This window comes from Sapajus apella, unplaced genomic scaffold, assembly GCF_009761245.1.
Source record: "Sapajus apella isolate SASKATOON/1434 unplaced genomic scaffold, GSC_monkey_1.0 scaffold6, whole genome shotgun sequence".
Taxonomy (NCBI): domain Eukaryota; kingdom Metazoa; phylum Chordata; class Mammalia; order Primates; family Cebidae; genus Sapajus; species Sapajus apella.
The window spans coordinates 80,238,032-80,256,154 of NW_022436946.1; the positions used below are offsets into that span (position 1 = coordinate 80,238,032).

Genomic DNA, 18,123 nt, shown 5'->3' on the forward strand with positions numbered 1-18,123 from the left:
TCTTAAGTTTAATTAGATCTCCCTTGTCATTTTTTGCTTTTGTTACAATTGTTTTTGGGTCTTTGTCATGAAATCTTTGCCCATTCCTGTGCCCAGAATGCTATTGCTTAGGTTGTTTTCTAGGGTTTCTATAGTTTTGGGGTTTACAGTTAAGACTTTAATCCATTTTGAGTTATTTTTTATATGATATAAGGAAGGAGTCTAGTAAAAATCCTCTGCATATGGCTAGTCAGTTATCCCAGCACCATTTATTGAATAGGATGGTAGGAGGAGTAGAGAGGAACAGAAAACATAACTACTGGGTATTGAGCTTAATACTTGTGTGATGAAATATTTTTCCCCATTGCTTGTTTTTCCCAAGCTTTGACAAAGATCAGATAGTCATAGATGGGCAGCCTTGTTTCTGGGCCCTCTGTTCTGTTCCATATGGTCTATGTCTGTTTTTGTACCAGTTTCATGCCGTTTTGATTGCTAGAGTCTTGTAGTAAATAGAGTTTGAAGTTGAATGATGTGATGCCTCCTTCTTTGTTCTTTTTGCTTAGGATTGCCTTAGCTATTTGAGCTCTTTTTTTGGTTCTATATGAATTTTAAAATAGTTTTTTCTAGTTCTGTGAAGAATGTCATTGGTAGTTTGATAGGCATAGCATTGAATCTATAAGTTCCATTTGGCAGTGTAGCCATTTTCATGATATTGATTCTTCCTATCCGTGAGCATGGAGTGTTTTTCCATTTGTTGTGTCTTCTCTGAGTTATTTGAGTAGTTATTTGTACTTCTTATTGTAGATATCTTTCACTTCCCTAGTTGGCTTTATTTCTAGGTATTTTATTCTTTTGTGGCAATTGTAAATGAGATTGACATTTTGATTTGGCTCTTGATTTGGCTGCTGTTGGTTTATAGGAATGTTAATGATTTCCTACATTGATTTTGTATCCTACAACTTTACTGAAGTTGTTTACCAACTGGAAGAGCTTTTGGGCTGAGATTGCAGGGTTTTCTATATATAGAGTCATGTTGTCTACAAACACAGGTAGTTGAACTTCCTTTCTTCTTATTTGGATGCCTTTATTTCTTTTTCTTGCCTGATTGTTATGACTAGAACTTCTATGTTGAATAGAACTGGTGAGAGAGAGCATCCTCGTCTTGTGCCAGTTTTCAAGAGGAATGTTTTCAGTTTTCACTCATTCACTATAATGTTAGCTATGGATTTGTCATAAATGGCTCTTATTATTTTGAGGAATGTTCCTTCATTACCTAGTTTATTGAGAGTTTTTAACATGAAAGGGTGTTAAATTTTATGAAAAGTCTTTCTGTGTCTACTGAGATACTCCTGTGGTTTTTGTCTTTAGTTCTGTTTATGTGACTAATCACATTTATTGATTTGTGAATGTTGAATCAACTTTATATCTGGGAAGAATCCTGCTTGATCATGGTGGATTAGTTTTTGAATATGCTGCTGGATTCAGTTTGCAAATATTGTATGAAATATTTTTGCGTCAATGTTTATCAAAGATATTGGCCCAAAGTTTTCTTTTTTGTGTGTGTCTCTGACAGATTTTGGTAAAATGATACTGGTATCTACAAGAATGATTTGAAGAGGAGTCTCTCTAGCTTATTTTGTTTTGTTTTGTTTTTCAATAGCTTCAATAGAAAGGGTACCAGCTCTTTTTTGTATATCTGATAGAATTCGGCTGCTAATCCATCAGGTCCTGGGCTTTTTTGTTTGTTCGTTAGCTATTTATTACTGATTCAGTTTCAGATCTTGTTATTGGTCTATTCAGGGAATCATTTTCTTCTTGGCTGATATCACAGAGGCAGAAAATTAACAAAGATGATCAAGACCTATGCTCAACATTGGACCAAATGGATCTGATAGACTTTTTCAGAACTCTCCACCTAAAAACAGCAGAATATAGGTTCTTCTTATTGTCACATGGTATATACTCTAAAATTGACCACATATTGGACATATAACAATCCTCAACAAATGTAAAAGAACCAAAATCATACCAAGCACACTCTCAAACCACAGGACAATAAAAATAGAAGTCAACACTAAGAAAATTGCTCAAAACCGTGCAATTCCATGGAAATTAAACAACATGCTCCTAAATAACTTTTGGGTAAATAATGAAATCACGTCAGAAATCAAGAAGTTCTTTGAAACTAATAAGAACAAAGATATAACATACCAGGGTCTCTAGGACACAGCTAAGGCAGTGTTAAAGGGATAATTCATAGTAATAAATGCTCCTATCAAAAAGTTAGAAAGATCTCAAATTAACAACCTATCTTCAAAATTGAAAGAATTAGAGAAGCAAGAACAAATCAAGCCCAAAGCTAGCAGAAGACAAGAAGTAACCAACCAGAGCAGAACTGAAGGAAATTGAGACATGATACACCATTTAAAAGAGCAATGAATCCAATAGTTGTTTTTTTAAATAATAAAATAGGCCACTAGCTAGACTAATAAATAAAAGAGAAAAGATCCAAACAAAACAGGAACACAATTAGAAATGACAAAGGTAATGTTTCTACTCACCCCATGGGAATAAAAACAACTGTTAGAAACTACTATAAACACTTCTACACACAAAAATTAGAAAACCTAGAACAGATGGATAAATTCCTAATACACCCTCCCAAGACTAAACCAGGAAGAAATTGATTCCCTAAAAGATAGTTTTGAAGTGATAGTTCAGAAAAATGAATTAATTTTAACTGAGAAATATATCATTTGAGATTATTGCTCATTTCCAAGAGAGGGAAATTGCATGCAAAAAAAATCATTACTCATTTATTTTTCTCATGTTTTAAAAGAATATTAAATTTGCTTCTAAAAATGTAGGTCTACATAGTCACATAAAATCATATATATATATAATTTTGATGAGCAGTCTTATCTACAAGAGGCTACAAATTATTAATAGACTATTCCAAGCTAAGGACACTATTTTCTTGTTTTTAATATGTTCTCATTGACGGTTTCCCTCAAGAACAAATAATCTCCCCTGGAACAATATAACATGAATGGGAATTGAATGTAGACATTTCAAGTGTAAAACAGTATTAAAAACTAAAAAATACTTGCATAAAGATAGGTAGCTATCTATCAAGATAGACTGACTGATTGATATAGGTATTCATGGAAGGAAGCTCAACTATCTAGAAATTTGAAAATATTATGTGAATATTAATACAAATTCAATTTTATACTTTATTATTTGCTTTTTAAATTTTTCTTATAATAATTATATAAATGCAATGTATGACAAAGTGCCACACATCTCTATCATTTACTGAGTATGCCACCCCTGAATAGGGATGAGAAGCAGTGCTGTCTTCTGGTTTTAGGGTCAAGTGACTAACCGTAAAGGAAACTGAAGGCCTTGATATATGTTGATACATCATGACTTCTAAAGTAATTTAACTTGGCATAAATTTAAATTGCTTCTACCTGATTAAAAAGATAGATGTTATAGTACTAACTGCAGAGACACAAGAACAAAAGCGTTTGGGATAGAAAATCCCTATACGTATATAGAAAAAACAAGTCCTACAACTTTACTTTGCCTATTACTAGAGAAGTTTAAAACAATTTTTATCCTGGGTCTCAAGTTACATTGCTACTTATTATCTATTATACAATATTATAATTATTTTATATTACATATGTTGGTATATGATACAATAATTATAAATGCTTTCCTACATTGAAATTTAGTTTTTACAACCCTGTGTTATGGTAAATAAGTTCTCCATTACATATCTGAGATAAAAGTTTGGAGAAGCTAATCAAGTTGTTCTTTACATGAAGATTTTATCATAATTCACATACAACATACTAGCAAAGACTGCAGTTTGTCAAAAAAGTGTCCACTTGTCACTACTTCTACCACTATACTATGATCTAAATTACTACCATTTACTGACTAGAGTTTAGACTATTGTAATAGTTGCCAATAAGTTTCCTTGCCATAAGACCTTGTCTCTTTCCCCTATACTCACACAGTCTGTTCTTTTCATGATAGTGCCATGGACTGAATGCTTATGCCCCTCCAAAATTTATGTGGAAACCCTAATCCTAGTGCAATGGTACTTGGAGATGAGGCCTTTAGGAGGTAATAAGCTTTACATTAGGTCATGAGGGTGAGATTCTCTTTATCAAATTAATGCCCATATAAAAATAAAAGAGGTGAAATAGTTCTCTTTCCACCTTGTGGAAAAGGTGCTGTTTATAAACCAGGAAGAGGGCCCTCTGTAAGAAAATAACCATGCTAGTTCCCTGATCTTGACTTCCAGCCACCAAAAGTGTAAAAAAATAAATGTTTGTTCTTAAAACCACCAAGGTCGATATTATGTTATAATATCAACTCACTAAACTAAGTAGCCGGCGTGATCTTTTAAAAACTCTCAGTCAGGACTGGGCACAGTGGCTCATGCCTGTAATCCAGCACTATGGGAGGCCAAGGCAGTTGGATCACAAGGTTAGGAGTTAGAGACCATCCTGGGCAACATAGTGAAACCCTGTCTCTACTAAAAATACAAAAAATTAGCCAGGTGTGGTGGCACTTGTCTGTAGTCCCAGCTACTCAGGAAGCTGAGGAAGGAGAATCGCTTGAACTGGGAGGCAGAGGTTGTAGTGAGCCAAGATCACGCCATTGCACTCCAACCTGGTTGACAGAGTGAGACTCCCTCTTAAATTTAAACAAACAACAACAACAAAAAAACTGTCAGTTAAAAAGTTGGAGTTAAATCCAAAATTTAAGGTGCTTATTATGGTCCAAAGGCCCAAATGATCTGATTCTTGGTTTTCTTTTTAACTTCACCTCCTGTCTCCCTTGCTTGTTGCATAATAACCTCACATGCTTCCTTGCTATTTCTCCCTCCTGTCCTATGTTCATTTCCTTTCTGCAGCTACTAAAATGTCTCTGCAACCTCCACTGGCTCTCCAATGCTCTCAATCTGCCTATTCTTCTTGATAATAATATTACCAACTGAAACTCATATTTGTGTTTATTTTTAAATTTTTACTCCTCTATCATGTCGTTGAGAATAAAGAACTTAATGTGTTGAATTTATTGCCGCACTCTCAGCTCTTAGACTATTACCTGAAATGCTGTTATTGCTTAATGAATATTTGTTGAATGAATAAAAACTGAGCTCAGTTATCAAGTCTCAGAGCTTACATTTGATAATGGATTTCTCTGATTTCTTACCATATATAGTGCTGAATTTATTTTCCCCCATATGTCTAAATAGATCACTAATATGTGGTTTGATGTAACTAACCTCTGAAGAGGGTAGAATAATTGTACAAATTTAATCAAATTTTAGACAAGAAATTTGTAATATTAGGGGATGTTTTAAGTAGCACCAGATGGATAAATTCAACTGTATCTAATACGGCAAGCCAGAATGAAATCTTCTAACTCACAATACTATAAGCAAACAAAGTAGTTTAAAAAATAATAATAATATAAATTGAAAAAATCATTTAATATTGTAAAACTACCTAAAAATAATTGTGGCTCAATAATTTGGATCACTTATCTCTACTATTAAGGTTGATTAGTTTCTGATTGTTAGTAAAGATTTACTCTAAATAGGCTGTTGAAAAAATATCAGTTTGGTGAATCAAATCAATATCTATGTCCATCTTTGAACTTCCAGATTCTCCCCCATAACTGTTATGAATACAACTGTTTAGTTGGATCATGCTGAGGATTCATTTGTGAAATCTTCTATGCTATTATAAGATTAAAATTGGATTCAAAAACTACCTACCAGGTACTATGCTTACTACCTGGGTGGCAAAATAATCTGTAAACCAAGCCCCCATAACACACAATTCATCTATATAACAAGCATGAATGTGTACCCCTGAACCTAAACTAAAAGTTTTAAAAAATGAGGTTCATTAGCACGTAATATTCATCCCTAAATAATTCAATGCTTTCAATATGGTTTTAGGCTAAACATTAGAATTAGGTATTTATTGAACTTCTTCTTGTATGAAAGAAGAATATATCTATGAATACACTCATTATTAGCTGAATTAAAGAAACAAATTACAGTAACGAAACTGATTTATGTCATTAGTATAGTCCACAATTCTCTTAAATTATGATAAAATTCAGTTTTTCATGCACTGACACTGATGGATGGCTGTTATTTTTAGACCCAGTGTTGCAACAATAAGTCACCAGTGTTAGAAGTGCCGTGGCTAACATGGTGATGGTTACAGCTTTGATTGAGATTACTCCTGACACAGGTCAGGCAGAGCAGTAGACTGGGTCATACTGTCCTGGCAGCTGGCCTCTTTCTTGCCCTTGTGTCTTAGAGAAATATGAACCTGTTCAGCCCATACAGCATTGTGGTGGTAATCATTTCTAATGGAGTGTGGTTATAAGATGCTGCAGAAATAATATATATCATTTTATCCTGGTAATATATCTTATTTCTATAGAGCAAACAATGTACTACTTAACAAGAATGGCCACATTCATCTTGATCTGCTTGGGTGTTAAACTTTTTATGGTTGCTGTACTGATTTTTTAAACAAAAACCAGTAGAATGCTTAAACATGTTGAACACAAACAAACAAAGGATTTATATAGATAAGGATTGAATGGCATACTTATTTTTTTGTTTTTCAGAATGAGTGCCAAATCCTTCAAACAACAAATGCTTTTGTTATGTTTGTGTTGTCTGGATTTTTAAAGATAGCTAAATAATAAATGACACCTGTAGTTACGGGGGAAAGTGCAAAGAAAATAAATAAATAAAACTATTAAAATGCTATCTTCAAATTTTAACTTACAAGTATTACAATTTTTTTTTTCTTATTCAGACTAAAAAAGAGGCAACCAGACAGATGGTAATTGTAGTCTAATCCTGTGGCAGAGAAGGATGGCTGCATACTCAATATCCATTCTGTTTATCTTCCTTAGTAACAGCCTAACAACTCTATTTCAGGTTGCAATGTGTCAGCTAGGAAACAACAACAACAACAACAAACTTCTGCAGCTTTCCTTGCCACTGGGAGTGAATGAAATGTAAATGAAAAATAGTACTTCTGAGAACACTTTTTGAAAAAGGCCCTAATTTAGCTAGCAAGTTGCTTATTTCCCTTAATGGAAATGGTTGTATGTTAACAATCTGGATGTTTGTTCAGTAATTCCTTGCCCCTGAATTTACAAACTTATTTGCAATATTTATGGGGGGGAAAAAAGCTCATCGTAAATATTCTATTTACATAACATGATTAAATTTCACTGAGACCAACGTTGTAAAATAATTCACAAAATCTCTTCTGCATATGACAATTAATTATGGATTAAATGGAAATTTTTTCTTTGAACCAAAATATTTGCTTTCTTTGAGGTAGGGAATGAAAATAGGGCCAAAGATCACATATTGAGAGGGACAGCTGGACAAAGCAAACTAAAATGTTTGGTTCCAAATCAATTATCCTGCTTCTTGCAGATTCTATTTGCTTTGTCTATCTTAATTAATAAGCAATAAATAGCAGGATTTTATACATGATACCATTTCTGCAATTGGATGTGTGTATTTGGGATAATTATCGCCTAATCTTTGAAATATTTTTTGCATATCTGGTGACAGAAATTTTGTATTAGAAAATATGTAGATTCCAAATTTTTGAGCATGCCCCACAAAGTTACACGGACAGCAGTTTTTTAATATCCCTAAATCATCCCACAAAATATAGCACAAAAATGAACAAAACAACAAAAATTATCACAGCCAATTAAGTCATAAAACCAAGTGACAAAGTAACTCCACGAGTCCCAAAATACATGGAGGTGGGGCCAAATCACTGACAGCAACAATATCTGAAAGTATTGTAAAAGAAATCTGATGGCTTAACCATAAGCTTAATGGAAAACAGCTAAAAGCTTACTAAGACTATGGTAAAACACTTCCAAAGGACAGAAGAGTAGCTTAAACAATTGAGAATGCATATAGCATCTTTGAATAAGAAAATTCGATACCATAAAGGTATCAATTTTTCCCAAGTATATTTAATCCAAAACTAATTACAATACCATTAAGTTTTTGCTTTTATTTATTTGTCTGATTGTTTTGCCTGAGTTAGATTAAGCTCATTATAGACCATCAGTTTGAAGTTTAAGCAAGCAAGAATTATCACAAAAAGCACAAAAAGGAACAGCAATGACTGGGAAAATTGTTATTGGATATCTAAATAAATGATAAATTATTGGTTCATAAATAAACAACAGGACCAACAGTACAAATAAAATAATACACAAACCAAGTCATATGTGGAAATGTAATATGCAATGAAAGTAGCCTCTTTAATTTGTAGGAGAAAATAACTTATTAAAATTCTTAATAAAATGAACTCAATACAAATAAGCTTAAAAGAAAAAATATTTAATTAGACCCTTTTCTCACAGTCTACACAAAAGTTATTTCAAATGGGTCAAAAATTTACATCTAAGAATCTAAAATATTCAAGTCATAAAACATGGATGAAATTAAAACTTGGGAATGAGGTAAATTTTTTCTACTTGATTTAAAATCCAGACCCAACAACAGAAAGATGGATAAATTCAACTCTAACCTAAAAAAACTTTCTGATAGCTAACGGCACCACCATAAGCAAATTTTATTTGCAATTCACAGTAAAGACTAACCATAAATGTTCTTAATATATAAAAATCTTCTAAAAATAGAAAATGAAAAGCCTAAAACATGATGGGAAAATGGGTAAATAATGTGAAGAGGGTCCACAGGAAAAAAATGCAAATTTTCTTTACCATATAAAAGGAAATTCAGCTTCACTTACAGAAATGCAAATTTAAACTATACTGAGGAAAGCATTTTCCATTTTACAGATAGGCAAATCCAAACATTTGACTACATATTTAGCTATTGAGTCTGTGAGAAAACAAGCTGTTTTACAAATTGCTAGGGTGCAAAATACTTGAATCAGGCGGAAAGTTTGACCATACCTAGTAAATCTACTTATACATGTATTTTTTTAATTCGGCAATCACATTGCTAAGAATCTATTCCAAAGATATACTAAAAACAATCCTAAAACAAAAATGTATAATTTGTAAGTGCAAATAAATAGAAAGAAAAACCAATAGGGAATTAAATGTACCACAAAACATCTATATAATGTCATATTATGCAGCTCAAGGAAAAAAAGAGGAATATCTTTAACTGGTTCTGTGGAATAATTTTAGGTTATATTCAGGCAAACTGGGAAGAAAAGTGTTCAAATTAGGTTTTCATTTATTTAAGAAAAACAGGAGTAAAACATAAAAATATACAGTTTGCTTCCACTTTCATTTTGTCTCTGAAATGCAATCATTGTCTTTTTAAAAAGTTTCTTCTTGTTTAAAATTACGTAAATTATTTATGGAGGTTTAAAGTCACATCTGCAAAACAAGATCTATTTGGAGTTGTGTTTTCATTTTTTCCCTAGCCAGCATTTTTTCCTCTCTTCCGAAGTTTGATGATAATTTCATTATTTAATGTTTCTGTGGCTCACCCGTCACTGAGTTGAAATACAAGCGACACATATACATATGTGTGTGTATGTATATGTGTGCATGTGTGTTGTATAAGTGTTTGTACATATATTATGCTTGATTGATAATTTCTTTGATAAAGAAATTGATAAATTCTTTGATAAAGAAAAGAATTTATAAAAATTACTTTAAAACACAGCATTTTACTGTATATGCTAATAGAAAATACCCTAAATAAAAGACAAATGCAAAATTGAAAATCAGTTAATTAATATGACCCATCCCTTGGCAAATTCCTCTCCATCTAGGAGACAATTAAACAAAAAATCAAATTACCTGTTCCCAAAGTGTAATAGTAAGTGTGGCATAGTAGAACAATTACAGACATTTCCAGTTCCAAAGAAGAAGGGGAAAGGAAGTACTGTAAGGAATTAACAGCTTCATTAGTTAGGTTTGTCCAGAGAAACTGAATGAACAGCCTTTGTGAGTGTGGCTGTGTGTGTGTGGGTGGGGGGGTGGATTATTTTTATAAGATCCAAATAGAGAAAATGTAAATATATATACAATTCCTACAAAATTAGAAAAATGGTGAAAGAAGAAATAATGTTTTTAAGAGTTAGAAAACAGACAGTAGTGAACTTTGATTTCTGAGAGATAGGAAATAAATTAACCAAGGGCTGTAGTCATCTAGTTTTCTATATCTAGTCATCACAGTTTCCAGACTAAAGTGCAAAAAGAGGATGCCCAAGCAGAAGATGACAGTCTCATGGAGTCAAGGAGATAGAGATCAGACCTGAGGGAGACAGAAACAGTAGGAATACATGTAGCATAGAACCAGAATAGAGGGAGCTTTTGAAAAAGCTTCAGAAATTTTTACGCACTTTTCCAAATAATATTCAATATTGGATTGAATATTATTCTGCAAATGTGTGGGATGAAAATAAATGAAACATGAAGATCTATAAACTGAGCTTTTTTAAAAATTTTTAGATAGAGTCTAGCTTTGTCACCAAGGCTGGAGGGCAGTGGCTTTATCTCAGCTCACTGCAACCACCACCTTCTGGGTTCAAGCAATTCTCCTGTCTCACCCTTCCAACTAGCTGGGACTGTAGGTGCATGCCAATATGTCCAGCTAATTTTTGTATTTTTAGTAGAAATGAGATTTCACCATATTGGTCAGGCTGGTCTCAAACTCCTGACCTCAGATGATCCACCTGCCTAGGCCTCCCAAAGTGCTAGGATTACGACCGTGAACCACCATGCATGGCCAAACTGACCTTTTAGAAAATAATATCAGATAACAGATGTGAGAGAACTTCGAAATGTGGAGGAAATGAAGTGATATATTTTCTTCACCCATAGCCAGTTGTATGGCTGAGGCCACTATAAACAAAAGACAGATTAACAAGAGAAACACATACAGATTAATATAAATTTTAAGTGACATGGGAGACTTCAAAGATAAATACCCAAATAAACAGGGGAAAGTATGTATTTTTATGCTTAGGTTTGATGAAGAATATGTATGTAGAAGTATGATTTGAAAAAACAGGTATAATCTAGTGATAATAAACTGGGGGGGAGGGTAGGTGGGGGAACATAGCAAGCCCGTATGTTCAGATTCTTCTCTGTCTCTGTGTCTTTCTGTCCTTTCCTCTAGGTATATGGAGCATCACTCTGAAAGAATGGTCTTATGACCTACATTAGAGGAAAGGCAGATAATTATTTTATGGCATACTTCAGGGGAGGGAGAACAGTGGGAGAAGGTCAGAGAGACCTTTCTGTTTCTGCTGTTTTTGCAAATGCCAAGGTTCCATATTTTGTGGTGGCATTTCCTGACCCCCATCACAAACTCATTTTATGAGGCCAGCATTACCCTGATACTGAAATCATAAAAACACAAAGAGAAAATTATTATAAAGTCCAGTATCTTTCATAAACTTAAATTTATAAATCTTTAAAAATGTTAGCAAATTAAATCATTAATATTAAAATAATAGTGAAACTGTCTTTGCAAAATTATAACTCAGGAAATTATGACAGTGAAAGAGATCAGATCTAACCGACTCTTTCTTCTAATCCTTAATCTGTCCTTGTTCATTCCTGGGCATAGGCTGAATTAACTTTGGGAAGGAATTCAGTTCATGGGTTGACTCTGAAACAAAATTGATAACAGCCCTTTCCCTGAAAAGATCCTCTTCTTGCCTGGTGTCCAGACTGACTTTGCAGGACTAACAAATTAGCTACAAGATTAGAAATTACAATTTAGGAGTCATGTAGCCTCTGGCTCCAAGAGTCTGAAACTTCCCAAATTGCTCCTGGTGATAACATCACTATTGTAAGACCTAAGATGATTGCTTGAGATATTTTGTAGACCCTACACTTGATGGATCAGCTGACACCACCCAGACCAGTAATCTAGCCCAGTCAGTTCTGCCATCACACCCAGCAACAGAAGACATTAAAAAAAAAAAAAAAAAAAAAAAAAAAAAAAAAACTTCAACTTCCCCCTATGATTCCATCTTCAGCATGCCCAATCAATGCTCCCCACTTCCCAAGCCCCTACCCACCAAATTATCTTTAAAAACTCTGATCCCCGAATGCTAACAGAGACCGACCTGAGTAATAATAAAACTCCGATCTCCCACATAGGTGGTTGTATGCGAATTATTCTTTCTCCATTGCAATTCCCTCTCATGATAAATAGATTCTGTCTAGGTGGTAGGCAAGGTGAACCCATCAGGCAGTAACAATAGTACATTACAAATAAAGCAAGGCTGGTTTAACCTTCAAAAATTAATCAATATAAGCTGTGGTAGTAACAAAATAAAGGAGAATAACCCTATAATTATTTTTTTAGCTACAAAATAATTATTTGATAAAAATCCCACATCCAGTAATGATATGAACTCTTTCATTTGCAACTTGGAAATATAAAGAAATGTCTTTAACCTTATAAAGGGGATCTAAAAAAAAAATCATATGGCAATATTATGTTTGGTATGAAAGACTAAATATTTATTCTCTATAGTTGGTGAAAAGAGAAAGGATATTTATCCTTATCATTCCTATTTAACATTAGATTAGTGATTCTAAACAGTGAAATAAGTCAAGAAAAGTATATTTAAAGCATTTTGTTATACATGAAGTTAAACTTACTATTCATAGACCACCTGACAATTTTAATGGAAAGCCTTAAGAAACCTACAAAAATAATGACTAGAATTTGTAAATAAAAAATTAAATTCTAGTACCCTCAACCATCTGAATGGACTAAGTCCTACCCAACTGGTAAGGGTGGAGGCCCTAAGACAAAATTTCAACCATATATTCTTTCAAAGGGACTATAGCAAGAGGGTGCTTTTGGTGTTGCACAGAGTGTCATGAGGGCAAAGGGGAGATTTTTTTTGTCCATGACTGGCAGGTTTCTAGAGCCAGCTTGGTGAGTTGGACTTTAAGGACAGAGTTGACTTTTTCAACTGAGACCAGTAGGGTGTGTAGAGAACCCGTTTTATTCCTAAGGATGTAGAGACACCTTGGGTAATTTGGCTGATAAAACGCAGGCCTGTTACCAAACTGGATGGATGTTGGGAGTTCAAACAGGGAATGATATGCATGATGAGAGTTTGCATGTGGTGATATTTGCATCTTCTGAAGTTGTTGGGAATGTTTCTACCCACCCAGAGAAAGTGCAGACAAAGACTAGAAAATAGTGGAGCCATTTATCGGGTGACATGTGATTGAAGTCTATTTGCCAATCCTGCCCAGGTATCTGGCCTCGGGCTTGGTGGATAGGAAAAGGCGGGGGCCAGAGGGAGCCCTGGGGTGACACTGAGTGGCAGATAGAGAAGGACTGGGTAATCTCTTGAACATGGCTGGAAAGGTGAGGACAAGTGAAAATAGGGTGGATAAGTTGCAAGAGAGGTTTGTAAACAACATGGAGTTTTGGAGGCTTTGGAGGATAGGGATTGTTTGAGAGCAAGGAAGAATGAAGCACCCTTCCTTGACATACCATGTTCCCTGCTTTTGAAGGTTTTGGGCTTGTAAGTCCTCCTTTTCTTCTAAGGAGTAAAGAGGAGAGAATGAGGACAGGGACAAACTGGCCTTGGACAGGGTGTATGGCTACTTGTTTGGCTACCTAATCTGCTAGAGCATTTCCGGCAGATATAGAATTGTCTGGGGTTTGGTGGTCCTGCAATGAATGATGGCAACTTTCTGTGGGAGCCTGGCAGCTTGAAGCAATTTGGTAGTGAGAGAGCCATTTATGACAGGAGTGTTTTTTGCAGTCAGGAAACCCCTTTTTCCCATATGGACAAGTGTGAGGGCAGTATGTGGAACCCATAATGAGAATCTGAATATATGTTAATTGGTTGTCTGGCTGCTAAAGTGAGAGCTCAAGAGAGAGTAATGAGCTCAGCTTTTTGGGAGGTGGTGCCCAGGGGGAGAAAATTGGCTTCAGTAGTGTAGGGGGAGCGACACTATGGCATAGCCAGCATGTTGGCATCCTTGATTCAATGTAGGAAGGAGCTGCTATCTACAAACCAAGTAAAAGAGGCATCTGGAAGGGGTTGGTCTGTTAGGTTTGGAAAGGTTATAAGAAAGGTTTGAACAGTGTCTCCACAGAAGTGTGCAGGGTCTTGGGAGGTATAGCTTCAGGTAAGACTGTGGCTGGGTTTAGACAGAAGCTGATTACCATGGTGATTTGGGGAATTTCTATGAATAAAGCATATAGTTAGAGGAGCCATGGGGCAGAGATGAGACAGACTTAATACACTGTGGTGAGCTAGCGTGTATTTGATGTTATGGGTTGAATAAACTGTTAGCTTGACATGAAGAGATAGTTTTAGGCTTTCAAAGGTGAGGACAGCAGCTGCCATCAATGCTTGGAGGTAGGTAGGCCATCCAAGAACTGTGGCTTCAAGCTGTTTAGAGAGGAGGGCAACAACCTGGAGAGTGGATCCTTTAGACTGGGTTAGAACATCTAGTGCAACTCCATGCCATTCATCAGCATAGAGGGAGAAAGGTTTGGTGAGGTCTAGGACAGTGAGGATGGGTGCTGAGGTGAGAGCCTTTTGGAGTAGACAGAAAGGTTGGTTAATAGCCTGTGTAGTGTTTAAAGGCTCATGGAGAAGGACTTTAGCAGCTTGGTATAATGGTTTGGCAAATAGAGCAAAGGATAGAACCCAGAACCTAAAGTATCCCACTAGTTCCTAGGAAAGAGACAATTTCTTACTTAGTTTGCAGAGGTGGGAGGGACTGGAGGAAGGATATGCAGTGAGTTGTGAGCCTTTGAGTTTGCAAGGTAAGGGCTAGGCTTAGGTAGGTGAATGAGAAGGTGCATATTTGTGCTTTTTTAGGGAAGACCAAATACCCTCGTTCTGCTAAGAAGTTTAAAAGAGAGATAGTATGGGCATTGCAGTCTTTTTAAGAGGGGCTACACAGGAGCAGATCATCAACATATTGAAGGAGAGTGGATGGTTTTAGGGATAAGGTACAGAGATCATGAGCTAGGTCCTGTCCAAAAAGGTAGGGGCCATCTCTGAAACCTTGAGGTAGTGCACACCAGGTGAGCTGGTGTGAAAGGTGGGTGTCGAGGTCTTCCCACATAAAGGCAAAGAGGTTTTGAAAATCAGGATGAAAAGGACGAAAAAAGCATCCTTTAGGTCAAGGACAAGAAAATGGGTAGTATTGGAGTTAATTGCAGAAATTAAAGTGTATGGGTTAAGAACTGCTGTACATACTGGGAGTACAGCTTGGTTAAGGAGCCTGAGGTCCGGGACTGTTTGTTGGGCGGAGTAGGTGACTGGCAAGGAGGTGAGAAATGATAGGATTTAGGCCTATGAGAGCCACTTGGGTGACTGGATGCTGCTTCTGTGACAGGAACTGGGTGGAGATTTTAAGGGTAATGCAGATGGGGTGTGGTGTTTTGCAACTAAGAGTGTGGAAGTATCCCAAACAGTGGGGTTAACTATGAATGGGGGATAAAGAAAGGTTGCATGTTTTAGGGTGGGAGGTTGGAGGAGTAGAAGAAAGTTAGAAGTACTGGAGGTGTCTGGGTGGATGCATTGGGTACTATAGGGAATGTAGAAGTGTAGAGTAGTGTGGAGTTTGAAAGAATGTCTTTGCTTAGGAGCAGAGTTGGGCTTGAGGGCAGGAATAAGAAAGAGTGAGTCAAGTAAAAGTTATGCAGGGAGCAAAAGAATGGAGGGGTAGCTCGAGGTTTGGAGACTTGTCCATCACTTCCCACAACAGAGACTTGGGAGGACTGGATCCTGAAAAATTAAGTAAAGCACAGTAGGTTTCCCTAGCATCAATTAAAAAACATACCAGCTTACCTGCTATCATCAGGGTTATCTTTGGCCTGGCTGAAGAGTTGGTAGTTGCTGGGGCAGCGTAAAGGGTTGTCTTTTGGGGTGGAAGACTGGGAATTTCCCATAACTGAAGGTAGGCTCAGGAGAATAGGATAAAGGAGACCATACTGGATGGCCAGAGGGTGCCTATAAAAGGAGCAATCATCACTGCTGCCTATTTCGTTCGGAGAATGGGATCAAATGACTTAGAGGCATCCCCTAAGACCAGATGGTTAGTGAGTGCCTAGCACATGTCTAAGCCTTCTTGGACCAATGTTGGATTTTTGGACCAGAGAAACCGAGAGGCCATGCAGATTTTTCTCTGTTAACTCCCTGGTGAGATAAGTGACCTATGTGCTTGTGGAGAGACAACTGGAGGCTGAGGAGCTTCATTTGTCTGGCTGCTATGGCCTGCTCTCTGGGTGGAGATGTGGACTGGAGCCCCTCCCAGGTTTTGGCACCAAATGCAAGGCTCTATTATTGGTTCAATTATTGGTTCAAACCCTGAGAATGCACTAATAAACAACACAAGGTGGTGTGGAGGAACACGCTGTTTTAATGAGTGTCTGGGTGCAGACGGGCTGAGGCCTAAAATGGCATTAGCCCCAAGTGAGGATGGGGCAGGAGTTTCATAGTCTCTTGTAAACAGTAAGTGTCCCAGTCTGATGTAACTGCTATGTAATACTCAGGTGGCCTTTCTCTTGATCTTCAGTGGGTATGTGTCTTCTGGCAAGCTCTCTCCCAGCTTCTGCTATCTTGCTGATGCTTGCTGCTGGCACAAGTGGCTTTGCACCTTGGGACTAGGTCTGAGAAGAGAGGAGTTATTCATTCCCCTAAGCTTTCAGGCCTGGGGGGAGAATCTTTCAAAAAGTAGTCTAAACCAAGCTACCAGCAGCCTATTTTATTGCCTTTTATTAAAATTAAAGTCATTGTATGTCCTGTGGAAAACAAATCTTATACTTTGAAGTGAAGAGTTATTTTATTTTGCATTAGTCAATGATAAATTATAATAATTTGTGTGTGTGGTGTATGTATATATATATATATATGTGTGTGTGTGTGTGTGTGTATGTGTGTTTGTACATTTGATAAGTACTAAACATAAAAAGTAAAATTTTACTGAAAATGTATCCATTTTTCTCTTAATGACAGGTAGTTCCATGATTGAATATGCTTTTTTGTTAAAATAAGTCTTCAGAATAAAATTTGTCTGCAAGTTCTAGGTCTTTGAGAAATCGTCATGCCATCTTCCACAATGGTTGAACTAATTCACACTCCCACCAATACTGTAAAAGTGCTTCTGTTTCTCCATAGCTTCACCTACATCTGTTGTTTCTTGACTTTTTGATAATCACCATTCTGACTGGTGAGAGATGGCATCTCTGTAGTTTTGATTTACATTTCTCCAATGATCAGTGATATTGAGGGTTTTTTTTTTTTTATGTTTGTTGGCTACATAAATGTCTGCTTTTAAGAAGTGGCTTTTAAATTTTTTTTTCTTTTCTTTTGTGAACTTGTTTAAGTTCCTTGTAGTTTCTGGATATTAGACTTTTGTCAAATGGATAGATTGTGGAAAATTCCTCCCATTATGTAGGTTGTCTCTTCACTTTTCTTCAAAAGAAATAGCTTCTTTTGTTGTGCAGAAGCACAGATTGAGAGTCTGTGATGATATTTAATTTTATGTGTTAATGTTGCTGAGCCATGGTGAACAGATGTGTGATCAGGCATTATTCTGGATATTTCCATGAGGGTGTGTTTGGATGACATGGGCATTTAAATTGATGGGCTTTGAATAAAGAAGATTGCTCTCCATAATGTGGGTGAACCTTGTCTAATTGTTTGATAGCCTGAAGAGAACAAAATGACTGACCTCCTCTAAGCAAAAAGAAGCCTCTCAGTAGAAAGGCTTCAGACTTGAGCTGTAACACTGGTTGTTTCCCAGACCTCCAGCTTGGTGACCTCTGGACTTAAACTGCAAATTTTGGATTTGCCAGCGTCTGTAATCATGTGAATCAATTCCTTAAATCAATCTGTCTGTCTCTCATATATGTATATATATGTATATACATACACATATATATATATACGTATATATATGTATATACATACACATATATATATACGTATATATGTATATATATGAGAGAGATTGATTTAAGGAATATATACATATATATATATGAGAGAAAGACAGATTGATTTAAGGAATTGATATATATATGTGTGTGTGTGTGTGTGTGTGTGT

At 36.0% G+C, this 18,123-nt stretch overlaps 1 long non-coding RNA gene across 1 annotated transcript in view; it reads right to left on the reverse strand.

Annotated features, from left to right (window-relative positions):
* Nucleotides 1-11,146: 11,146 nt before the first annotated feature.
* Nucleotides 11,147-18,123, reverse strand: part of LOC116549778 — an 18,530-nt gene continuing 11,553 nt past the window's right edge. Inside the window, exon 3 of the long non-coding RNA XR_004268061.1 lies at nt 11,147-11,177. This is a non-coding gene — a long non-coding RNA (uncharacterized LOC116549778). The remainder of the gene's footprint in view (nt 11,178-18,123) is intronic.